Source organism: Lissotriton vulgaris, chromosome 1_1 (assembly GCF_964263255.1).
Source record: "Lissotriton vulgaris chromosome 1_1, aLisVul1.2, whole genome shotgun sequence".
Classification (NCBI taxonomy): Eukaryota; Metazoa; Chordata; class Amphibia; order Caudata; family Salamandridae; genus Lissotriton; species Lissotriton vulgaris.
The window spans coordinates 257,190,197-257,216,249 of record NC_141685.1 but is presented as its reverse complement, the minus strand read 5'-3'; the positions used below and the strand labels follow the sequence as shown (position 1 = coordinate 257,216,249).

The 26,053-nt window shown below is 44.1% G+C and overlaps 3 non-coding genes across 3 annotated transcripts; 1 reads left to right on the top strand and 2 right to left on the bottom strand.

Moving 5' to 3' along the window:
• Positions 1 to 7,940: 7,940 nt before the first annotated feature.
• TRNAV-UAC (transfer RNA valine (anticodon UAC)) lies at positions 7,941 to 8,013 on the top strand. The gene has a single exon. It is a non-coding gene; the product is annotated as a tRNA-Val (tRNA).
• Positions 8,014 to 8,268: 255 nt separating this feature from the next.
• On the bottom strand, positions 8,269 to 8,341 carry TRNAT-UGU (transfer RNA threonine (anticodon UGU)). Its single transcript has one exon. It is a non-coding gene; the product is annotated as a tRNA-Thr (tRNA).
• A 581-nt stretch (positions 8,342 to 8,922) lies between these two features.
• On the bottom strand, positions 8,923 to 8,994 carry TRNAQ-CUG (transfer RNA glutamine (anticodon CUG)). Its single transcript has one exon. It is a non-coding gene; the product is annotated as a tRNA-Gln (tRNA).
• Between the last annotated feature and the right edge of the window lie 17,059 nt (positions 8,995 to 26,053).

The window sequence follows — 26,053 nt, the reverse complement described above, 5'->3', positions numbered from 1 at the left end:
AGGTTCCGAGGGAGAATCGTACGGAGATTAGAGTCGTACGGTGTCTTGTACGACTCGTACGGAGTACGGCTCCTGGTACGAATCGTACTTCGGCGTACGTACGGGGGACGTTGCAGGGTACGATTCGTACGGGAAAAACGCTCCGAACAGCTATTCGGAGCGGTTTTTCCCGAATCGGAATCGACCCCATAGTATAGAATTTTTTTTATTTAAAAAATATAGAAGAAAAAGCATTTTTTATTTAGATATTTTCACATATTTTACTTTTTTTTTAAATGTTAAATAATATTTATTAAAAAATATTTAATTCAAATATAAATATATTTAAATAGTCCGTTTTCAATCTTTGCAGCTTTCGATGATGTAGGCACGTAAACGTGAACGTAAGCGGCCATTTTCAAGAGCATGGATGGAGGAAGCAGCTGGAAGCTGATCTACGTCCAGGTAGAAAACAACTTAAACTTTATTTATACATGTTAGGTTAAAAAAGTATACATATATTGTAAAGAAAGGATAAGGAGAGGTTGCAGTTTAAGATTGTAATGCTAAACTGGTTAAACAGCATGTCGCCGATCGTGTTATTAGAGTATGCCTATGTCGGGTCGCAAAAAGTAAAAGAGAAATGTTGTTTGTGAATAAAATTAGTTGCAATAATAAGAAAAAGAAATGTAATACAAATATTTTGAGCTGCGAATTTGTTTACGCAAAACGTTACTTCAAAGTGCATTTTTAAAAAAAAATCATGCAGTTTTTGTTCAACATAAAAATGTTTGAAATGTGGTTATTGTTCTATGGTAAAAAGCTTCTTTGATTTATCACTGAAATTTTGGTTAGAAACAATTTTAAGATAAATAATGTTTATTATTTGCTTTGTTTTAAAAAATAAATTATGGTTGACATAGTGAGAGTATGATTTGGTAGGAGGGAATAATTGTTTTTTTTGGACTTGGTTGGTCAGAAGAATTACAAAATTCGTTTGTATGCAAAATGGAAACTTGTAGATTTTGAGAAAGGGAGAATATGGTTTCTTTGGAGGTAGATTTGGATTTATTTATAAATTATGGAAGCAGATTTCAGCTTCAAATTGGTAAATAGCAAGGGTGACATAGTGAGAAAATGTTCTGCTAGGAGGTAGTACTTTTTTAGGATGCTTTTATTGTACTGTCATATTTTTGCACTATGTTTTGTTTTAAAAAAACAAGAAGATGGATGTATATATTCAATCAACAAGGAGTGCAAAACAGTTGGATTTTTCTTTATCATGGTCTTCATCTGGATGCTTATGGAGAAGAATTTTTAAGGATTTCACAAATAAGAAGAAAACTTGTTTTTTTGGATTTTATCGTTTTCTATTTTTTTATATTAAAGGAAGATTTTTTGCTCTTTAATTACAAAGTTGGAAGACATTTTCAAAAAGAAATGTATTTTAAACAACTCCTTTAGGAGATGAAAAGTTAAGAGGTTTGACTCAAAAATGGATTGAAAAAATGTTTAGTTTTTTAAAAACAAAATATACACAAATAATGTTTCAGAAAATATCTGTGTAGATATTTTTGGATTTTAAAGAAGATCACCTTTTGTTAAAAAAGTTTGTGCTTATAACCAAATTCAGATGAAAAATACATGGTTATTTAAAGAAGCTTTTTCAAGATTAATTTTTTGAACAAAGAGTAGAAGATAATATTTTTTAATATAAAAATGCATTTTTTGTAAACAAATTATGCTTTCTGTTGGTTGCAAAATTGGAATGGATTTTCACTTTTGGAAAAAAAGAAACTTTTTTATCTCCATTATACTTTGGATTGCTTGGGGTTTTTCGTTGTAACAAAAATTGGATTTTTTATGGTGGAAAATGGTGAAGAAAAGAAAAAGAAGGCAACAAAAGGTAGGCTGACCCGACATATTTTTTTTTAAAATGTTTTAGAAAAATGTTATTGCCAATTGTAATTAGTTTTTTATTTAATTTAGGGCAAAGCAGGAAAGTAAGGTGAAAAAGTTATTTAGAAGCTTAGAATGTTAGCAACATTTTCAAAGTAGTCTAGAGCCACACACAACGAAAACTGTTGCATAATACCCAATAGTCCCTCAGACATTTCCTTCGTTTTTTTTGTAACTCGTGGGTTTAGACTACCAGATAATGTTTGTGAAAGTCTCATTTCCTGAAAACTTTGCTCCTTCTTCAAAGTTTCCAAAAAAGAGTAGAAATTAGGGTGTGGTTTCCCAATTGTACGGTTGAAGGAGTTGTGCCATCCCTCAATGGCATTATTTGTTTTAGCTTATCCCTCGAAACAGCTCGTATAACAGTTCCACCACTCCACATGGAAACGTGGCTTCCTCCTGCGACCCGATCTGCTTAGGTGCCCAATCTATGTGTCTTCAAAGTAATTTAGGATGGGTGCCAATTTGTCTTCATTAATATTGTAATAATCAGATTCTGTAATGGCAGTGTAGTACTCATCTACACTTTCGGGAGGAACAAAACAAAGTGCTGTTAATTTTTTAACTTAACTTGTAGTTTGCTATCTGTTGAGTATTCTGCAACCAGGGATGTTTTTTGTAACTTACGCCAGAATGCCTGTGAAAAATGGAAAAAACACCCCTGAATTTGGGTATCCGTGTACGTTTTACTGATCACATTGATCATGCTCAATTCAAAATCGACAATTATTTTCCTAGGACTTTTGGATGTTAAATTTTTAATAACTGATAAAAGTTCAGTGTAGGTTGCAGAAGACTTATCAGGCAGCAAACTATATACTAAGGGGATCACATTATGGTTAATTGTAGCGTGTATAGTGTAAATTTGAGTGAAAGGATGGGGTGTACTTTTAAACGTCCCATCCATCATCCAAATTTCACTATTTTCTAACTTAACAAGGTTGCGGGGTGTACCAAAAATTAGAATACGTTTTTGAGGGTTTTCGTTGTCATGCAGAAGGAAGGGTTCATCAGCAAAAGAAATAGTAAGTTCATGTGGAATAACAATGTCAGAAAAGGTATGAGGTGTTGTGGTTTGTGTGTTACTTGCCTGCTTTTGTCTTTGTATAATTCGCCTCAAATTAGGAATTATAGGCATATTACTAGCAACATGACTGGGGACATGCTGTGCATCCTCTCTTAAAATGGATCCAGTTGAATCATTGGAGGTGCTTGCAAGTTCTTTATCTCATTTAAGGTTTCCCTTACATCAATCTCCATTGCAGAGGCAGAGTGGTTATGATCTGTTGTTTTAATAATGATATCATCATGGGTAACCGCTCTGTCGCTGCAATGGGATGAGTAGTACTGCACACACCTCCAATGATTTCTTGGAAAACGTATCCTTTCTTTAGAATATATGTATCCTGCATGCTTAAGTAATTTGTTGCCTTTCCTGGATTTTATGTAGGAAGCTTTTTCCTGTGCACACATTATCTGTGAAGAAAAAAGGTTCAATTTTACTATGTGGAATTAAATGACAATTAAGATAGATCAAAATCTTACATTTTCCCTACTACTGCACTTTCCTGTAGTTAGAGAATTTAATGTTGCCCCTACAACATTTCACAATTTTCATAGTGTTCCACCTCCTTAGAGTTTGAATAGTAAATCCTGCCCCTACACTATCTCACACTTTTCCTAATGCTGCACTTTCCTGGAGGAAGAATAGTAATTCTTACCCCTACATTATTCCACAGTTTCCCTACTGTTGTACCTTCCTTGACTTAGAATAGTAATTGTTACCCCTACAGTATTCCACACATTCTCTACTGCTGCACCTTCCTTGAGTTAAATAAGTGATTGTTACTTCTACACTATCCCACACTTTCCCTACTGCTGCACCTTACTGGAGTTAGAATAGTAATTGCTTTCCTCTACATCATCCCTCACATTCTCTGCTGCTGCACCTACCAGAAGTTAGAATAGTAATTGATATCTCTATGCCATCCTACACTTTTCCTATTGTTGCATAAACATGGAGATAGAATTTTAATTGTTACCCCTACACCATTCCACACTTTCCCTATTGTTGCACCTTCCTGGAGTTGGAATAGTAATTTTTACCCCTACACCATCTCACACTTTCCCTACTGCTACACCTTCCTGGAGTTAGAATAGTAATTTGTTCCCTCTACATCATCCCACAGATTCTCTGCATTTGCACCTACCAGGAGTTGGAATAGTAATTGGTACCTCTATACCATGCTACACTTTTTCTACTGTTGCATAAACCTGAAGATAGAATAGTAATTGTTACCCCTACACTATTCCACACTTTCTGTACTGTTGTAGGTTTCTAGAATATGTTTTTAAAAGTTTTACCTATTGAATTGTTTCCTACTTTGGAGTGTTCATTTTAAATACCTTTTGATTTAGGTGTTTTCTTCTTGGTCTGGTTTCTGGTTTGGCTTCTCGTCTTTTGAAGGTCTTTTTTGTTGTTTGGTCTTCTCTGATTCGACTTTTGATTTGGTGTTGAGAAGATTTATGTGTCTATCTGCAAAAAATGTGAAAGAAATGGAAATGTTATATTTTATTACAAGGTTTGTGATACAGTCAAAAGTGTCAACATTTCTGTGCATACGTTATATTTTATTTTACTGTACCTACATACTATACTACACTTTCCCTGCCATTGCACCTTCCTGGAGTTAGAATAGTAATTGTTAACCCTACACCATCCCATACTTTTCCTACTGCTATACCTTTCTGGAGTTTGAATAGTAATTGTTACCCCTACACCATCTTTCTCTTTCCCTACTGCTTCACCTTCCTTGAGTTATCTTAGTAATTGTTACCCCTTTAGTATTCCACACTTTTCCTACTGTTGTACCTTCATGGAGTTAGAATAGTAATTATTACCCCTACAGTATTCCATAATTTCCCTACCGCTGCACCTTCCTGGAGTTAGAGTAGTGATAGCTTCCCTCTACACCATCCCACACTTTCCTTACTGGTGCACCTTCCTGGAGTTAGAATAGTAATTGATTCCTCTACACCATTCCACATTTTCTCTACTGTTGCACCTTTCTGGAGTTAGAATAGTAATTGTTACCCCTACATTATCCTACACATTCCCTACCGTTTCACCTTCCTGGAGTTAGAATAGTAATGGTTGCCCGTACACTATCTCACACTTACCTTACTGCTGCACCTTCCTCGTATTAGAATTATAATTGTTACCTCTACACCATCCTACACTTTCCCTTCTTTTGTTCCTTCCTGGAGTTAGATTAGTAATTCATACTCCTATAGCATCCTACAATTTTCCTACTGCTGCACCTTCCTGGTGTTAGAGTAGTGATTGGTTCTTTCTACATCATCCCACATTTTCCCTGCTGTTGCACCTCGCTGGAGTTAGAATAGTAATTGATACCTCTACACCATCCTACACTTTCCCTACTGATGTACCTTCCTGGAGTTAGAATAGTAATTGTTACCTCTACACTATTCCACACGTTCCAAGGCAGCGAATTCAAAGACTTTCTGAAAGAACTCGAAATAAAACACCACTGGATTACTCCGCAGTGGCCACAAGCCAATGGAGAGGTTGAGCGGTTTATGCGCACCATCAACAAAGTTCTGCGCATAGCAACAGCGGAGGAGAAGGATGCGGAAGTAGCTCTCCAACATTTCGTGAGAGAATACAGAAGCACACCACACTACACAACGCAAAAATCCCCCTGGTCACTCATTCTGACAGGCACTCGGCGTGACCTGCTACCCATGGCGGACAACTGGGTTCCTGAACCATACAACCCGGCAGACACACAAGAAAGAAGACGCAGTACCAACAACAGGGCCAGTTGGCGACGGAGGGCGCACACCCGCTTGATGATCCCAGGGAGCTCCGTGCTAATACGGACCCGACGGCCTGGTGGAAAGTTCCGAACCCCATATGAGCCTGGGCCATGGATCGTGAAGGCAACGAAGGGAACGGCCATCACCGTGGAACGAGATGGGGAAGAAATAACAAAAAAACGTATCCTGGTTCAAACAAGTTCCGCCAGTGACCCGAACACTTCAAGCCACTGAAAAGTCACTGAATGTGGAACCTCAATTGGAGACTTCTGGAGGCAATCCTAGTGACACATCAGCAGCAAGTCCCACAAGGCCATCGCCATCTAGGATTACCAGCCTTGACTGTGTGACGAGTGACCGACGGCTGGTGAACCATGGACAAGATCAGGAAGTCTGCCAGCGTCCATATAATCTTAGGCCGAATCCATGGCCCAACCAGAGACTCGCAGATTTTGCATGTTAAAGTTTTCTTTATTTTGTTAAAGGACTAATTTGGGATGGGATGTAACGGTCTAGTGGTTATGTCCCAGCGGGGCAGAGCCCCGGAAGCACCACCTAACATTGTAGCACTCTCTGGCCAGGCGTGGCCAGAGGGCTTAAATAAAGGGGCCGGAGTCGCTCAAGACTTCCGGTCCATACCAGAAAAATAACGAGTAGTCATTATTGGCCAAGTGCTATTCTTAAGGCCTAGCTGTTGCTCCAGATTGTGTCCCAGGTGTGTTACCCCCCTCACACAACACGTTGGGCATGTATGAGAATCCCTCAGGCGAGAGAAAGCAAAACGGAGTGTGGTGGAGGGGTTAAGAGAAGTACACAAGATAGACAGCTTGAAACCACATGCACTATTTTGGAATTTTTAACCAAAAAGAAAAAAAGTAGTGCCTTAAAAGTAAGCAGTAAATGGACATATGTAATGAGTCTATGCTCCAGGGGACAGACTAATAAAATAAGAGGAGGAAAGCTCTACACAACCAAATGAATGAAAAGCAAGCAAATGAGAGTGAAAATAATGCCAACCATTGGTAAGAAATGGGGAGTTCTAACCACCACTGTATGCTGACAGTAGGTATTTTCGCGATCAGCCAGCTGCCGACGTTTTGTAGACGTGACCTATATAAACAACTAGCCCCATGGTGCCACTTTAGTACTGTATTATTTGTCAACATGTGCTGTAATCACTTTGAAATATTGTGCATGATATGACGCCCTTCAATGCCATCATTGCTGAACATATTGACTCTGGGCCCAGTCCTTGGGAGGCAGTGTCTGACAGATGTAGCAGGCAGATGACTCGTGGGCTAGTTTTACGTAGTGGAAATCTGACACAAATTTAGGGAATCCTTTTTATTTGAGGCGTACATTATATAGGGGCGCCACCTGGATATTTTTTTACTGGCATAACTGTCATTTTAATGTCCCATCTGGTACAAACATTTTAAAAACTTTCGAAAGCATGAGTTTTGCCCTTTATCAGTATAAAGTATAAACGTTAAACAAATAATACCCCACTGCTAATTAAAGTAAACTGAGACAGAATGTCCATTTTAAAAATGGATACAGACGAGTTCATACAAAGTTCTATTCGAGTAGAGAGTCTGAGGCTTTGCAGAATCTCAAAAAGTGAAAAATGGCCTGGTGTGTTTCTCTAGGAAAGATGGCAACCCTTTCAGACTAGAGAGGCAGTGCTCCAAAGCAATGGCATGCCATTAGCAACATAATACCATTTTTAATTGATCTTCATTCTATTTTAGTCATTGAAAGATTACATCATATTTGTCCAGCATGATAATACTTATCAGGCCAAAGGTCATGTTGTGTAATTTCAGTTTGTGTAATTGTTCTTTGAATTATTCGTTTGGAAACCAGAAGCCTTATGCCTCTTTTTGGTCTAGCCCTTTCCTCCTCTGCTTTGGCTGGGTCTGGTAGAAAGCATTGTTTAGATGTATTGCCTTTAGTTTATTGTCTCACTTTCTGAAATTGCTCTAGTGTTCCTCCTTTCTAGTTGTAGTCTTATCCCTCCAGCACATTTCCCTGTCTCTCTCTTCCACAGCTACTTCATCTAATTGCCTGATTATAATATTTATATATATGGAAATAAAACATGAACTGTACACTGGTTCACACAGCATTACATACGATCAGCGACGCTCCAGTACACGGCAGGTTCCATAGTGTAGTGGTTATCACGTCTGCTTTACACGCAGAAGGTCCTGGGTTCGATCCCCAGTGGAACCACCTTTTTTTTCCTTTTCATTAAAACAATTTGTACTTAGTTTATAAATATTGTTCCAATAGTCAAAATGTAAATTTTATCAGCAACAATCAAAAACATATACTATATCAAGCCCGTAACCGTTTTAGCAATAAATGTAATGAAGCTGCTTGTGTTTCCAAAAGCGTCTCGGCTAATTCTGTTTGATGATGTATTGTGATGTTATATATAAAAAATATCTGTAAATATTGTATGACAAAAAAAATTAAAAGTGAACGAGGCCCCAGCGAGATTTGAACTCGCGACCCCTGGTTTACAAGACCAGTGCTCTAACCCCTGAGCTATGGAGCCATGTTGCACACCGAGCCAGTGCTCATTTATTTCTTGCCCACTATAAACACGTTCCACCCATGCAGAAGATGCTCAAATTGTGTCTAAAAAATCAACAGAGGCTTGAGTTTACGCCCCCCTGCACTTTACCCCCATATTGCTTCGAAATGGAACATTATATGTAAAAGAAAATAAAGGTCAGACGCACAATCCTTCCATGAGGGGTATAACTCAGACACGAAAATAGGATGGCACTTTCAAGAGAACGAGATGAAAACAAAGTTGCGAGAGGAGCCCCTTCAAGGGTTACAGTTTTGACAATTCTCTATTTGTGTATTTGAAAAGGGTGTGTAGACACAGTTCAACAAAGTACATATTATGCGAAGCGGACACCTGGCTGTAATGTTAACGTGGGGTGAAAATTAATCGGTGTAAAAAATTCTGAGACTGGTCGGGAAGTCTGAGTTGGAGAGTTTTATTTCAATAAATCCGGCCAGTGGCCAAGGAAGAAACTATGGCAACAAAATATTCATAAGAAAACTTTTAATTCGGCTAATTAATTAATTAACGTTATTTAGGCTTACAGTAAAAAAAAATTCTACAGGTCCCACCGAGATTTGAACTCGGATCGCTGGATTCAGAGTCCAGAGTGCTAACCATTACACCATGGAACCACCTGATATCACAACGGCTTTGTACTATTTATAAATGAAACGAGTAAAACGTGTGTAATTCATAACTGTTCTGAAGTATACTATAAGGAATTCACAACGCAACCAAATGTTGCACGTAACCACAAACTTTTTGGTTAGCTGCAAAATAAATATCCTTTATCAATTTTTTTTATCGCAAATTGATTTATACTCTAATGTAATAATACTACTGCAATAAAAAAGAAGGACCACCCGCACCCATCCCTTCGTGTATCCCATATAATAAATAAATAAAATACAATTTGGGCGCGCGCTATCCCCCGGCACGCGAGACAGTGCGTGAGCAAAGCGCTGTCTGCTCATTTTCGTCGGGGCCTCTACCTCAAGATGGCGCCTGATGACGCTTCTCCTCTGTGTGTTCTAAAATGGCGTACACGCAGCTTAGCGTTCAGGATAACACTAATAACGATATCCGACCCTCAGGGCCAAAACAAAACCGATTAATATTTCATACGTAAAAACAAAGAAAACGACACGCAAGAGCGCACTAAGCATGTGCAATTTGGGCATGCGCAGTAAATGCAACTATTACCCCGCCCTAAAGAATACAGAGACAAGTTCCCAAGGAACACGGCGCGTGAACGGTTATGCCCATTGCGCATGCGCAATTTTATAACACCCCACTCTGGTTTGTTAAGGGTTCTGAAGATGTTCATGGAAATGGATACTTGTGGATACCGATTTGGTAACGGTTCGGTTCCGGAGAACGCCACACGTGCACAATGCAGAGGTATCAAGAGAGGTCATCAATTACACTGACTTTATACAAACTTTCGCCGAGAAATAGGTATAACGAATAGTACACGGGGCCAACCATTAGCTAAGGGTCTCTATTTTTAGATTTTTTTTTCATAAGCAGTCACTCTTGATAAAACTGTCGCAAACAAGACATTGCTCGTTTTACTGCATTTTATGACGTTCAAGTGCAGGGGTTCAAACTAAGTTTTTGACAAGGGAGACTTGCTTTTAGTTTATAAATTGCAGACCACTACTAATTAGCAGCCTATTACGTGTTTTTAAGAGATTAAATTCATGTGACTAGAAATTTAAAAAAAATTATGAGAACTACTTGACTTCTCAAACCCACTTGTTCACGAGATCTGATGTAATTTTAGGATTGCCACCTTTCCTAGAGAAAGGTACCATCCATCTTTTTACTTTTAAAGATTCTAGCAACACTAAGAAATGATGGACGGAATGCTGAACATTGTCAAACATTCACCCCCGGCCACGGATCTGGGCTAACTCCATCCTTTTTTTGCTCACCAGCCCACCCCTGTTTGGATCCAGCTATATGCAAATCAGTCTTGACCCTGCTCCCCACGGGAACAGTCTCTCTCAGATTCTGCAAAGGCCTGACATGATTCTTAAATATAATCTTAGAATAAATAGTCAGTGTTAATTTGTAACATAACCTTTTTGTCTTTGTTTACCCTGATAATCAGCCAAGGGTCATTAAGGCAACTGCAGAACACATTTTAAAGCATTATCTTCTTACATATGCTATTTAGTGTATGTACTGATAAGGGAAAAACAAATTTAAATGATTATCCTTATTTTTCTAACAACAAGGACATTAAAATACTCCAGCTCTGGTCCACCAACGTAGTTTTCACTTTGCTGAGGCACTCGTCTACTTCGGTGGCTTTCCCAATGTCCTCCAGTGTAAGGGCAATAGGGCATGCTTCCTGCAATATCATTCAGACAAATTCTTCGACCTCCTCTGTCTCATCCTGTAGTGGAGTGGGAGGAGTGGCGTTCGGGTGACGCAACAGAAAATCCGCCTGATTATCAGCACCTGGTTGGAAGACAACGTCAAAGGGATATGTCTGCAGCTGGACGGCCCACCTCTCTATCAGCGGAGGGGCGAGTCTGGCAGTCCCCGCGAATAGTGGTACCAGCGGTTCGTGGTCTGTGACCACCCGAAATTCGTGGCCATACAGGTATAAGTGGAAGTGCTGGCCCACTTGATTGCGAGGGCCTCCTGTTCAATCTGTGCGTAGCACATCTCCGTGGCAGTCAGCGACCAGGCTTGCGTATGCGGTGGGCACCCACATCCGGGCCTCTGTTTCTTGCATGAGAACAGCCCGAGTCCGACCGGGCTTGCATCCCCGACGACCTTGGTGCGCCTGTTTGGGCGGAAGTAGGCCATGACTTTGTCATCTATGAGGGCATTCTTGACTGCAGTGAACGCATCATCCTCCTTTGCTGACCATGTCCATGATAGCCCAGCTTTGGTCAGGGGCCAAAGAGGTTCGGAGAGGGATGCAAGGTTGGGGATGAAATGGCCACAGTATGTGGCCATTCCCAAGAAGCTTCTGACTTCTGTCACAGTCGTCGTTCTCGGCGCGGAGCGGATGGCTTCCACCTTTTTTGGGTCGACACGTAGCCCTTCTCTTGAGAAAATGTAACCAAATAAGTCCACAGATTCTTGGTAAAAAGAGCACTTGGCTTTGTGCAGGGTGAGGCCGTGGTCCGCCAGGCGTTGCAGGGTGGCTCTAAGGTGGACATGATGCTCCTCAAATGTCTTGGAGAAAACTAGAATATCATCACTCAAGTTGATGGCGCCTGACAGCCTGGAGGGTGTCTCTCTTATAGCGTTCTGAAAAACCTCTGCAGCCGAAGAGACGCCAAAACGCAACCTTTTGTATCGGCGCAGGCCGACGTGTGTCGAGAACGTCATTATGTTGCGGCTGTCTGGGTGGAGCTGCAATTGGTGGTATCCCGTGTTGAGATCCAATTTGTTGAACCAACGGGCTCCGTTTAAATCCGCGACAATGTCGTCCATCGTGGGCGTCAGGTGCCGTTGCCTCTTAACTGCTTTGTTCGGAAGGCGCATATCAACGCACAGGCTGCTTCGGTTTCGGGGCGACTACAAGGGACACCTTTTTGATGACCCCCAGTTTTCCAGCTTCCGAAGCTCCTCCTCCACCTGCGGCCGCAGTGGGAATGGCACCCTCTTGTGCCTCAACGCCGTCGGCCTGACTGTGTGGTCTACGTGCAGCTTGAAGGTTTTCCTTTCAGGCAGCCATGGCCTTTGAAAAGCGCGGGAAAGTCCTTTAGCTTCTCCTCTGCGTGTAGCTCGTGTACTTGATTCGTGAAGAGAACTAGTTGAAGGTCCTCCGCTGTGTGGCAGCTGAGAAGGGTCTAACGTTTTCCTCTGGTATCGTGAAACTTCGTATTCAGCTCCTGGCTGTTACTGGCCACCATCACCTCCATTACCCCTCGTAGCGGGAGTGGGTCATCGCTGTCATAGGTGTAGATCTTGGCTTTAGACGGCCAGAGGGGCGGCCGAGGAGACAGTTTGTCGTATTGGACGCTGTCCATCACATTGACTGAGGCCCCTGTATCTATCAGGGCTTGCACCAGAGAGCATGCAATGGTGATATCGCACATCGGTGGCGGTCGCCTCCTGGAGCCTTCTGTGACGACAAACGACACGAAAAACACGTCGTCATCATCGTCTTCCAGGTTGAACACTGAACGCGACGTGTCACTGCAAGGCCCCGGGTTTTCGAGTGTTAGCTGGTGTATGCCCTGTGTGGGCCCTCCCACACCAGGATTGGAACAACGACTGCCGCTGCTTCGGCACACTTTTGCAAAGTGGTTGAGTTTTCCACAGCGAGAGCACGTCTTTCCTTTTGCATAACACTTCCCCCCAGCCGGGTGGTCCATTCCGCAGTTGCCGCATGTGGAGTTCTGTGCAGTCTTCGTGCCTCCTCTCAGCAGTTGTGGCTGTTTGCGGATCACATCCAGCCTCTCTTCTTTGATCACGGGCGCACGTGCCACCGTTCCGGGGCGATTTAGGGCTGCCTCCATCTTGTCCGCACGCGCATTGGACAGTTCGTGAGATCTGGCGAAGAAAAGGATGTCGTTGAGTGAGATGCGGGGTTGTCTGAGTATGAGGCGCCTGAGTTCAACAGATCTGCAGCCTTGAATGAGCTGTGCACGGATTTCTAGTCTTTGATCAGGCAGTTCACAGGCCGTAGCAAGTGTTCTCATAGTAGGCGTCGACGGTCTCTGTCTCTCTTTGGTGGGCCACAATTTGACCGACTCGTAATCAGGGTTGATTTGCGGGTCGAAGTGGCGATTCAGGGCATTAATCGCTCCAGTGACGTCATCATCGTTGCCTCTGTCCGGTAATGGCTCGAAGAGGTCATAGAGTTCGGCTCCGCCGTAGCACATAAGCAAAGACCGTTTCACTTTCCCATCTGTTTCCCTGACGCCGACGAAATAATGGTCAAGGGGACCGATCCAGGAGCGCCACCATGCCCGCAGTGGATGGGTCGGAGAGTTCGCTGAACGGCGGTAGCGGGGCAGCGGTTCCGTGGCCGGGGGGGGGGGGGGGGGTGGGGGGGGCACGTTGGGCCCGGCGTGGATTGGAGCATGGGCAGGGGCCTGTTGAGGCGCAGGATTCTGAAGTACAGCTGGCTGGTGGGCTGGTGCTGTTGATGGCGAGACGCCTCCAGTGGCAGCAAGAGTACTCATCTCGTGGGCTGTCCGGCCGCGTGGCCCAGCGGGGACTCTAGGTGCGTGGTTGCTGCTGCGCTACCACTTCTGCTTCCTTTCCGGGCAGGTGCAGTACAGGCTGGCACGGGATGATAGCCAGGGCCCTGGGGGCGCGACTGCGCGTGTTGTGTGGCTCTGGGCGCAGCGCCGGTCATGGGATGCCCTTGGTCGTGCAGTGCTGTTGGCGGCCTGGAGCAGAGCGCGAGGGCACAGCCTCACTGCTATGTGTCCTTTCTTCCTCTCCTCGATATGCTTTTTTTTTCAGGCTGTGTTCGCATCCACGGCCAGTGGATGGAGGAACGTGGATGTGCGGGCCACTGGGCGGTTCTGTAGGCGCTGGGGCCGGGTGCCGGGTCGCGGGTCACTCTACCCTCAGGGGGGGTGCTGGGGCACATGCACAGTAGACACCGAACACGCAGGGGCCGAGCCAGTCCCCCCCAAGCGAGATTTCAGGAGGCACGTACGTGGGCTCCGGTGCATACACAGGCCGCAGGAAGGCGGGGGCGGGCCCTGTGATCCGGTCGCCGGCGGCGCGAACCGGGAGGCAGATGCAGGCGGACGCCTCCACTCAGGGAGGTCTCACCTTAGCGCCGGGCCAGGCGCATTGGCCAGGCCGGAGGATGCAGGGCGGGCTCTCGCTGCCGGCGGATGATGCTGGCCAGGGCACCGGACGGGTGCAATCAAGCTGCGGGGTGGGCACCCGCGATGGTCTGTCGGTCGCGCCAGCTCAAACGAGCAGGGGGTGAGCACTGTGGACACAAGGCCAACACGCCGACGTGTGCGAGGCGTGGGGTTGACCCGCCTCGTCGCCAATGTGGTGTCTGGTGTCACGGGGCTGGGAAAACCTATGCCACAGAGTGGGGCCTAAAATACACAGTAAAGATGCACGCAGAGACAGTCTATTACTATGGGCCGAAGATCACGAGCGGTCTCGTGCCTGTTTATTTATACCCTCGGGCGAGCCCGCCCTCGGAGTGTGTGCGTGCGTGTATGCATGTGTGGACGGGCCGGGTGGCTCCGTCAGTACACTCACTTGCCCCCCTTTACACGCATTTTTACTCCAACCACACTTTCAAATACCTCACAGAGCGCTATAAAAGAATGGCTTAATAAATACATATCCACACAAACAATGCCCTAGCATCAAGTCCAAGTCCTTGTATCCACTCATAACCCCGGGCACCCATCTGCATCTTCAGTATCCACTCTTTTAACTGAAGTGGCCGAATTATGATTGTCAATAGTACAGTGCTCCAGTGCTTTTCAGCTAGGTTTGTGCTGTACAAATACAAATAATTACATACTTAATTTCACAGGATGCTACATGTGTACACATCAGGAATTGTTTTAGTCGCTAAGGGCAAAATGTATTTGTGAGCATCTGACTGAATCAGGAATGTTGTGATACCATTAGTAGCAGATGGCGCAGGTCAAAGCACTTGTGTCTGTAATCCTTTTACTACATTAATTTAGTGCAGCTCTTGTGTGCTGACCACCATAATATTAGGTGGCTAGAGTGTTCACACTTTAATTGGTACTCAAAAGAGTGAAAAGAGAACATTTTTAAAATAAGGAACACCTGCCTAAATACTTGCTACTATTACACCACCCCCAATGTAATGCCCTTCCTCCAAAGGTCCCTGCTCTGTCTGGATGTCAGACAAAGTTTTCTATTGTCAAAGCCAATGGGTGCTACATTGGCATTATGCTGCTGGTTTGTTAAACTATAAATGAGGCAGGCAGACCAAAGGTTTGGTGGACATGATGCTATGTTCTGTTTTCGGCAGAGAACGCTTTTTGCCATAACCCACTTTTAGCTCCAATCTGTTTTTAAAAGCAAATATAGTCTGTTGCTTTCTTTGGAGATAGTGATGTGTGCGACCAACCTTGTTTACTATCTCCATTGTTTTGCAGTACATGGTTTAGGTACTGTATTATTGGGCACTCAGTGTCCTCAAACTTTAAGAATGGAAGATCTATCAGACTCTAGGCACTCACTTCATTGTCTTTTTTTATTTGGGCCAATCACCTTTCTCCTCATATTCCAGTCACCCATCTCTACCCCATCTCTAGGCTCCAGTGCAATTGATAGTAGGTTAAATATGGAGCAGGGACGGGACAGGTTTGTCATCTGAGCGAATGCATGGATCAACGTAAGAGATATTGCCAGCCTACGCTTAGAAGTCACTAGGGGAATCGTAAAGGTTTTAACCATGCTGTGCACGGCTGACTAGTGGTCAAGAGACTGCCACTGATCTTCTGGTGTGTGTCCTTAGGTCCACTGCTGGTGCCCCACTGTGCCCAGCCGATTGGTAGTCAGGAGACTGCGGTAACCAACATGGAAACACCAACTCAGCATCAAAGATGAGCCTGCGGCCCGCTCTGACTTTGACATCCCTGCAGATAGTCCCTCTCAGCTGCCCCTCCCCCCCTGTCTCGACCCCCAGTCCGTCTGCTGGGATTAAGCAACACAAAAGGCAACTACAATACCCTTATTGACACCCTGCAGGCAACTTGGGATCTCTGCTGCTGCCTTGGAGCTGCCTTTCGTGCCGGAGGAGACCACATCATCATCCTCATGCTGAGTGTGTACTACATCAAACAGCTCCCCTCCACCTCCAGAACCCATGATATAGAACTTGCCACTGTTTGGGCATACTTCCATCCTGAGAGTAGCTTGACCAACCTGTCTATCATAATTAGGGCTCCCGGTTTTCCGTTTAAATGGATTTTTACATATATATACAGACGGAAAACAAGTTTTCCTTTATCTGTATTTATATGTAAAAACGGGAAAATACTAGTACATTTTGTGGCACCGTGCTCCAGCAGACTAGCCTTCAGTAACAACGCTCGAGTGAGGTCTTCATTGAAGTCAGTAAAATCACACCCACAGCCATCTGGTGTCTCCCCCTCCTTAGAGGGTTAAGAGGTGTCAGCCTGGGCTGAGACAGCTTCCCGGGCGCACCCTAGTACTTCACAGGTCTTTGAAGGACCAATTACACGTTAATAAGGCTTTGTTGTTCTTACGCCCCTTCTTAGAGCCCCTGCCTGCCTCTTCACTCTGCCGATTGCCTGGGAGCACAATGATCGAAAGGAAATTAAGAGACAGGAAGACACCAAAAGATTACCTATAAAAGAGAGAGAAAGACGGACAATAAGTAGGAGACTGAGTGCTGCTTTCATTACTACGGCCAGACAAGCTTTTCCATCATCGAATTAAAGTTGCTGTCATATATTTCCGAGTAATTGATTGTTCTTGTCCAGCCACTTAACTTTCATTTGATTACAAGAATAAAAATTGATAAATATTAAACCCCAAAAAACTGTTTAAATGCATGAGATGAGGTGACAACACGTCGATGGCGTACCTGCACAATTTGATTTATAGCAGACGAGAGACGGTTTCAGAGGTCACCAGATGAACTGCCTTTTTTCTGCTATCCAAATAAAATGCCTTTCTTTTTCAATCTATTAAAAGACAGTTTACCAAGTCGAGATGTGCCGTGGCAGGCTTGAGTAGCTCTTTTTTATTTTGCATTTTGGAACTCGTAGTTATCTATTCAATTAGCGGCACACCAGAATATATGGGACAACCTTGAATGTTTGAATTGCTTCGGTGCTGTAGCGAATTGGTACCAAACTTTTCTGGTATTTGTTATTCATCCAGGGCAGGCACACAACCTAATGCAAAACAGAGGCTGAAACAGTTGTTATGTATGTCTTTGCAGAGCAACATTGCAAAGCAGGAACACATGAACCATTGTCACTAATGCCACATGTAACGTAACGTGTGCTTTTGTAACATGCTCACTTGTAATTTTCTCCTCATGTATCATTACAGTTCTATTGTGAAGCGCTCTGACCCCTTCGGGTAAAGTTCGCGCTATATAAAAACGCATTAAATAAATAAAAATAAATAAAACCATCTCCGCCAGACACTGGTGGCAAGAAGTTGAAGCAAAGAGATCGGGAACAGGATTAATAATTCAGTTCCAGTGGGAGTTTGAATTTCCATAAGCACTGCAAACTTTCAAGAACTTTAAAAAACCAACTCTCCTGTGTGCAATAACGAGCCTGGTATGCTGAGCGGAACTAAGAGAAAAGTGTCCCGAGCTGACAGGGGAAAAAACATGCCAGTTTATTGAAGAATTAACTCCCCCCCCCCCCCGAAATTTTTATTAGCCCTCCCACCCTGAAAATACAACCAATAAATACATAACTAAATAAAGAAAGACCGAGTGGTCGCAAAGTGGCCAAATTGGTTTTATTTACACTCAACACATTAGCGCCACCTTACAGACTGCGATTCAGAAAAGGGGGTGGTGATGAACAGAGTGTCTGAATTAAGCAGACCACTCTTACCCAGTCCAAAGATCAGGGCTTGATCCATCACCGTTTTTTAGCTCACTGCACCATCCCAGCTCAGAACTTGGCTATATGCAAATTAGTCTGACCCTGGCCCAGTGCATCATGGGAACAGGGCAGACCAAACTACCAAGCCAATTCTTATACTGGGAAGGAAACAAGCTTCCGGGGACCGGTTTCTGGCATTTCAGCCGTCTTCGGCCCGGCTTGCTTGAATCCTGATGGTGCAATGAGCAAGGGACTCACATCTGAGTATACCCTGCGCCAGTGAAGCGCACCTTTTCTTTTCATGTCATTTGCTTTTCAAGCAAAAACACTCATTGATTTCTGAATAATTCGTGTAAAAGCGTTAAGTTGTATTCCCAAAGAGTGTTTGCTTTTTTCCAGTATATTGTTACGTTTTTTCAGGCAGCATATTACTATAGTATAGAGCATAATTTGAATTGAATTTCTTCCAAGTGTTTATAGCGGGGCACAAATGGGCTGTAGCTGAAGGCAGTGTGAGTGTCTCTCAATGGGGCAGTATGGTGTTCAGTGGGGAAGAGGATGTGGCACCCTGCGGATGACAGAAACTGCAAGGTTCTGAGACAAATGGCTTGTCATAGCACTTTAACCCCTTGCGTGCGGCGGGAATTCCCCGCCCATGCTGACTCCGCCTTGCGCGGGCGGAGTCATGACGGAACGGTTCCGTCATCAGCACAGCTCACCCGTAGCTGATGACGGAACCGCTCCGTCATCAGCATGCAAGGGGTTAAAGCATATTTGGGACATTCCGCAAATGGCAAAGTCTTCAGATGAATGTAGTGTTGACCAATCACAACCGAGCGCATGTGTGCATTGTCAATTTAAATAAAGGCGGCAAAACACTAGCTGTAGCGTCATCTTTTGCTTGTGGAAAAAATAAATGTGGATAAATACAGAAAAAATGCCCCCCAAAAAAATATGGATAAATACAGACGGAAATGGCAAAAAAATAAATACCATAAAACCGGGAGCCCTAATCATAATGCTATGCTATATAATATCATTATGCTATTTTTATATTCTTTGCGCTCACTTCCTGACAATACTTTGTGCTCCATTCTCACCATTATTGGTAGATTATATCCAGGGCACAAGTCAGGGGTACACGCGGGTGGACGGCATCCACCCACGCTGTCCACCCTGCCAAGAAGTTAGGCCCCTCTGAAAAAGATGCAGAATTTGTCCCAGTGTAATTTCCAAACACCGGGACACTTTCAGCAGCGCCTGCACATTATCTGCTTTCGGGATGTATGACGGTACAACACGTGCTATTACAACGCGTACCGTTATGACGCAAGTCGTTACAACGACTTGCGTTGGGGGGCGCTGGATAGTGAATAGTTTAATTTACTTTTCTAACGCTAGTCCCCGTGGATAGTAGGGAAGGTGTTGGATAGTAAATTAAACTATTACCTATCCTAGAGCGCCCTCCAGCTAAAGTCGTTGTAATGACTTTCGTTGTAAAACCTGCGTCTTAACGGTACTTCGTTGTAAAAGTTTTGTTGTAAAGGACTTTCCGCCTGCTTTTGATCTGCAACAATGTGCAGTCGGGGACAGGATGGGGATCTCTCATTTCTGACTCCTGCTGGGCCCATAACAAAGGCCAGATCTGAGGGGACATCAGGCCTCCTTTTGTTCAAGACTCCAGGCTGGCTGCAGTCAGGAGCCTCCCACCTAGAAGCAAATGCGGCAGAGGGGAAATAAAGGCTCACACCTTGTTAGCACTTCACACATACCTAAGAGTGGTACATTTTCACTTTGTTCAGGCTCTGTTTAGGAGATATGCATGTCTGTAAGAACGTCAGATGTGTTGATCTTTCTCTGTTTTTGCACAAAATAAGTAGCATTTACATAGTGCTTACTACCCCTGAGGAGGCGTTGTAATAATTTAAATAACACAATTTTTTCTTTTAAAGCACTGTTGGTTAGAGGAAGCTTTACGCTGACAGAAGGCAGCATTGGTTTATGTGAAACTTACAAAAGTCTGAATCTTCTGCCTAAATCAGGAGCGTTTACAAGTATACTCAAATTGTGCTCAAAAGTAATCATGACAGACCTGCTAAGCATATATGTGAGGGCTTAAGATCTGATGTCACTTCTTGTGATGCCACTTCCTGTGATGTCACGCGATGTGATGTCACACGCCTCATGTGTCGCGATGGCACGCGCAGTGATACCACTTGCATACTGATTAATTAGGTTAGTCCCCCTACTTCTTATTTAGGTCTCGGACCGACGGCTGGCTTGCCAGCCGGAAGTCGGAGAATTAATGTTTTTCAGTGTGTGCTTTAAACCCGCCTCTCTCTTTGTCTCTCCTCCATTGGCTGGCTTCCTAAGCGGAGCCCAGCCATTGGAGAAGAGAAGCGTCCCTCGAAAGAAGCTCCGTCTCTTTCGGATTCTGGGGTGTGTTCGTGCCGTTCTTTCCACTTTTTAGCCACGCCCCTTTTGGGGACGGCCGAACGCGCCCCCAAATCCGAAATTTGAGGAGCTTTGCGGCCGCCATTGTTGTTTGGAATGTGCGGCTGTCCTTTCGGTGAGTGCCACGCACACGACTCATGTATCTCCCGCCCGGCATCCCCCAACAACAGCAACGCTCTCTTGTGGAAATCGCCCACCCTCCCCCCCTGTCTCCCATTATGTCGTCTCCCAGCATAAACAGATGGCCTGAGTTGTGTTACGGGCTGCCTTAACGGTCAGAGAGCATCGGTTCAACACCCTGTGTATTTGGGTAAACCACTTAATCTCCCTGCACCTACCAAAAAATTAACGTGTCCTTGTTTAACGGATCTGGTCCTCATGTAAAGCGCTCTGATACCTTCCGGGCGAATTAGCGCTATATAAATCAGCAAAAAATATTCACTGTCAGGGAGGGTTATGTCGACAACTATATTGTTAAAGTTTCTTTAAACCAACACGCAAGGCGTCCGGAGTACTTGTCCACTACATACACGGAACGATTGTCAGTGACCACTACAAAACCCTTGCTCTCCTTGCCCCCCGAGCCCTGCCAGGAGAGCGTGCTCATCAAGGTCGCATCTACTTCAAAATGCCCGTTTGGATCGTCGACCTCCTACAGCTGTCCTGTGTTGTGTAGTGAATGTATTTCTCCTTCCCACCCCTTCGGGGGCAGGGCTGCTGGTCCGGCCATTGCCTTGGCTGTGGTCGATTGGGGGAGGGGCTCTCGTTGTCCTCCGTTCAGTTGGAGGGGCTGCACAGAGCTCGAGGGCCACGCCAAGTGTGGGTTAGGCTTGGTCATAATTTCAGGGGGTGGACCGGTGTGTGCCCGATGGGGAAGGGGGGATAGAGCAGCCCACTCACGTTGCTCCCTCTGCCCCAGAGCCAGTCACTCACATTTGGCGCATCCAGTAATTGGCTAAGAGGTGCGTGGGTGGCATCGATGGGGCAAGGCACCCCCCACCTGCTGTTCCGTGCCGGGGGGCCTCGTATGGGCTTAGGCACACAGGGTCCTGAGATTAAGGGGGTGGGGGCTTCACTCCGTACCTCTTACGTTGGGTAGGACAGGGATCCACCTGGCAGTGGCTTTGTTGATCAGGTGTGTAGAAAGGGCAATTGGGTATTCCTCCGAGCACTCAGTCCAATCGTACAAAGTCTTTGTATAGTTTTCACAGATCAATTTAATGTCCAATCCTTCAAATGTATTTACATCCTAGATCCACCAATTGATAAGACGCAGCCAACACGTGTTTCGTCAAGTCAGTAAGACAAATTACTTCTTCAGGGCTGCAACCCAAAATATTTACAATAAATTACAATTTTAGTACATAATAACAAGATCAGTAGCTCTCCCATTACGTCTATTAAGAGAGCAAACTAAAGGGACACACCCTCAAACCATCATAGAAAATTATCATGTAAATATTTCATAGTGAATGTTGAAAGAAGGAACACATTACACCAAATTCGTGCTCGTATCGGAAAATAAACTAAAAAGCCTTCATGTAAATAATTATTTAAGAACCATGGTTCTAAGCTATTCAAGCGTTGTGGTTGTGAGTTACCGGCAACACCACTATTACCCGAATCACGCATAGTGAGGTTTAAGTCTTCCTAATGATAACAAATTAACTCACCAATATTTTAAAATTGGTGTCCTCTGAGAGTCTCTAGCCCAGTATATGTAAACCTTTAAATAAACAACACCTCTTAGTTAAGGAGTACTGTAACGTCAATTATAGTCAACACATGTTTATTTTAATCCCATTGCCCTCACCTCCAGTGGTCCAAATATCCATTAACCGAACTTCAGCCTGTATCTGAGCAATGGTACGAGTGATTCTCCTAAAATTTATAAAATAATAATAACTATTACTGTCTAGTAGCATATCTCTTATGCTCGACAGTCAGGATGGGTAACTTAATCGCGCGTTAAAATGGCAGTCTAGTTAAGAATAATCATCATATATCAGTACCTCACCTTCTAAGTAATCGGCAATATTCGGGAATTCGTCGCCACATCATGTAAGTAACTACTCCTTCGGTACGTCACGAGTACGTGTCTGTAACCAAAGGTATACATCAGTACAGCGTATTGCTGGTAGCTAAGTATAAGATCTAAGTTCCCAACAGTATTCCCAAGCTTACCGTTCGCTGCCAGTTTCACGAGCATGAAGTAGCGTTCTACACCCGCGCCATATTGTAATGGCTATTTATTGAGAAAGCAGCGTGCCGCCATACTTGAGTGGTGTATAGCTTACGCTAGTCTTATAATATAATCCGAAGCGTCTTATGTACTAACTTCAAATCATAAGTAATAATTATTATTTAACAAATTAAAAGTAATGATGTAAAGGGAATGTCAGTAAAACCCTCTTTTCTCGATAGCATGAACGAGCGCCATCTTAGATCGGTCAAGACGTTCAGATGTTATATAACGTACAACCTAATTTAAAGTATTGAACAATTCTCTCTATTCAATACTGATACTTGTTACAAATTATCTGTCCAATAAATTATATTATATTGAACGTAGTAAGAATTGTTTGATAATACAAGCACTAATACCAGTAACTTAGCACGCGCCATCTTGGATTGGTCAAGACGCTTGGTTATTCAATAGAAAACGAGCGAACTTAATCTATAGTCGATCTCTGTGTTAAGGTCTTTTGCTGTCACTGCTTGTAATCCTGGGTTCATATTGTGAGGAACATTAAAATAAAATTCTATAAAGTCCATATTTACTCTTATCAGTGGAGATGTTCTATAACTGTAAATTCAATATACTCACTATATGTGAATCCGGACACTCGTGATATCCACAATTGGTCCACAACCAAAACATCAACTAGTATGTTAATGAATTGCAAATCGTCAAGATAGATAGGTTGGATGGTGGATAAAATCCTAATTACGTAGTTTTCAAATGACATATGTACAAATCCTTTCCAAGTAATAGTGAATTTTTCGAGGGAACAGCAAAACATAACATTCATTCCATAGGGCTGTTCACACGAGGAGACAAGATATACATTAATTCTGATACATCATCTTTCAGAAGAAGGGACAGAAGATACATACAATTCAACTAAATATTCCATTTGTCATTGACAATTTTGCAAATATAGCATATACATAATTCTACTGTCCTAGGAAGAATTCATATTCATGGTCAACATTAAGGCCACATTCAACAGCTTTCAATTTAATTAGCCAAAGTACTTCTCTTCTCCTTAATGTCAAGAGTCTATTCCCCCCACGGGGGTCAGGTTGCCACTCTTGACCGTGCATTGCTGGCTGCGTGTTAGGGCAAAAAGTATGATCTGCAAGCCACGGAATACGAATATCACGATGACCGTGTTTGCTTAGTTAAGGCAAGCAGCCGACCCCGGCATCAGCGCTGAGGGTCGGGGTATTCTCATCGGAGCAAAGGCAAGTGGGACACCGCTATGTGTTGTGAGGTGGGGGGCGGTGAGTGAGTCGCATTGCCAGCCAAGCTGTGTGCAAACGAGCCCCCGGCATCAGCGCCGGGGGCAGGGACTTCAAGGCAGAGCCATGCTTGGGGGCACCCCACGCGTGCAGGGGGTGCAGTGAATCTCGTTGCCTCCCGCGCTGCCCTGTGTGGCAAAGCACGTGTAGCGACATGGTAGCCGTTGAGGAAAGGAGGGGCGCTATGCCGCTGCCCCCCTTTGCAAGCGAGCCAGTCCTCTGTCCAGGGGGTTTCGCAATGCAGCGGCGCAAGCACGGACACTCCCATAAGCACAGGCCCGGGCGTCTATTTGACAGTTTTCTTGCCTGGTGGGTAAAGGTTATGGCATTTTCTCGGAGCAGTGTGATTGCAAGCATGATGGCCGGGCACCTCCCGGGCCAGATCAGGGTGAGTGAAGGGGGATGGAATGATCGTGGGATACCCAACCGCCCCGTCGTACAGGATGGTTGCCGTAGTTTTGCCAATACGCCCGGCCTAAGTCCATGGGGAGCAGCAGACGGGGAAGTTATGAGTCTGAGTACCTAGATCGCTGCCCACATTCGCAAAGAATGTTTGCTAAACTTCAACTCTACCCTCCTATGTGTATAATTGAGCGCAAGTTATAAATACAAAATAAAATAGTAATAATAATAACTTGGGAAGGTGCCCACCGACCATTCGCTATTTAATGAAATGCAGTGGCCTCTTCCAATTTGCAATGTGAACAACAAGGACCCCCTGTTCAAATACTGAATTTGTAATGCAGGGAAATAGACAAGGTGTGAAGAGAAAAACGCACTTGATGATATAACTAGGGAGCAAAACAGTATGTAAGACACAATAACCAATTAAAAATTAACAAGTTCGATTTATTGGTGAAGATACATTACCAGTCTTTAAAAACACAATCAATACAATGTTTCTATAAAAATACACAAAATAATGTATGAAAGAAATATTTGTGACATAATTATACAAGAAAATACATAAAAAACATCGGTGGCAAACAATAAAAATTATCGACGCGCGTTTCGGCGTTAACAGAACGCCTTCATCAGGAGCCACATTCAATCTAGTGAACACGAGATAGGTGTTCTCTATTGGTTCTGGATAAAGTCCGACATCTGTTTTCTTAGCAGTACTCTAAGTCGCCTGGTTAAAAGTTTTAGTCATATATATTCGACTGTGTGTCGGTATCAAAGCGATCACCACTCAGAAATCCTCTGTAGTGCCGGTGTAGTTAAAACATGCGAAAACAATAGAAAGGCGAGCCGTGGCTTCAACCTGTCAAGAGCCAAATAGGTCACAGTATGTGGTATTTTACTGGCGTCTCGCAGCCGTTGGTATATGTGTGTCGGTTCCGAGAATAAAAGGAATGCGAGCCGTAACTTCAACCTGTAAGACGCCAAGGATAACTCCGTCTCTTAGGGTCTTTAGCGGCGTCTCACAGCCGTTGGTTTACACGTGTTTCTTCCGAAAAACGATCGAATCCGGTCTGTGACTTCAACCTGCGGGCGCCGCGCCAGTGATCTCGATCGGCGTCCCGCAGCCGTTGGAAAAGGATAAATCGAACTTGTTAATTTTTAATTGGTTATTGTGTCTTACAGACTCTTCCAATTTGCAAGCATTCAGGAGTATTTTATTGATGAATAACAGTGCAACTGTACATTTAGCACTATTTACGTGGGGGTTCACGACTTAAATGAACATTTTGCAGCAGATTTCTCCTTTCGTTTTTAGGCTGTGAGAGCTGTGTGGCTGTGAGAGCTGTGTGGGCTGTGAGAGCTGTGGGCTGTGAGAGCTGTGTAGGCTGTGTGGGCTGTGAAATGTGTGGGCTGTGAGAGGTGTGGGCTGTGAGAGGTGTGTGGGCTGTGAGAGGTGTGTGGGCTGTGAGAGGTGTGTGGGCTGTGAGAGGTGTGTGGGCTGTGAGAGGTGTGTGGGCTGTGAGAGCTGTGTGGGCTGTGAAAGCTGTGTGAGCTGTGCACTTGTTTTTTAGGTCTCGGAGGCAAGCCATTGGAGGAGAGTGGCGTCCCTCGAAAGAAGCTCAGTCTCTTTCGGATTCAGAGGCGTGTTCGTGCTGTTCTTTCCACTTTTTAGCCACACCCCTTTTTAGAACGCCGAACACGCCCCCGAATCCAAAAATGTTCGGAAGCTTGCGGCCGCCATTTTTTTTCTCGGTGAACGCTGGTTCACCGT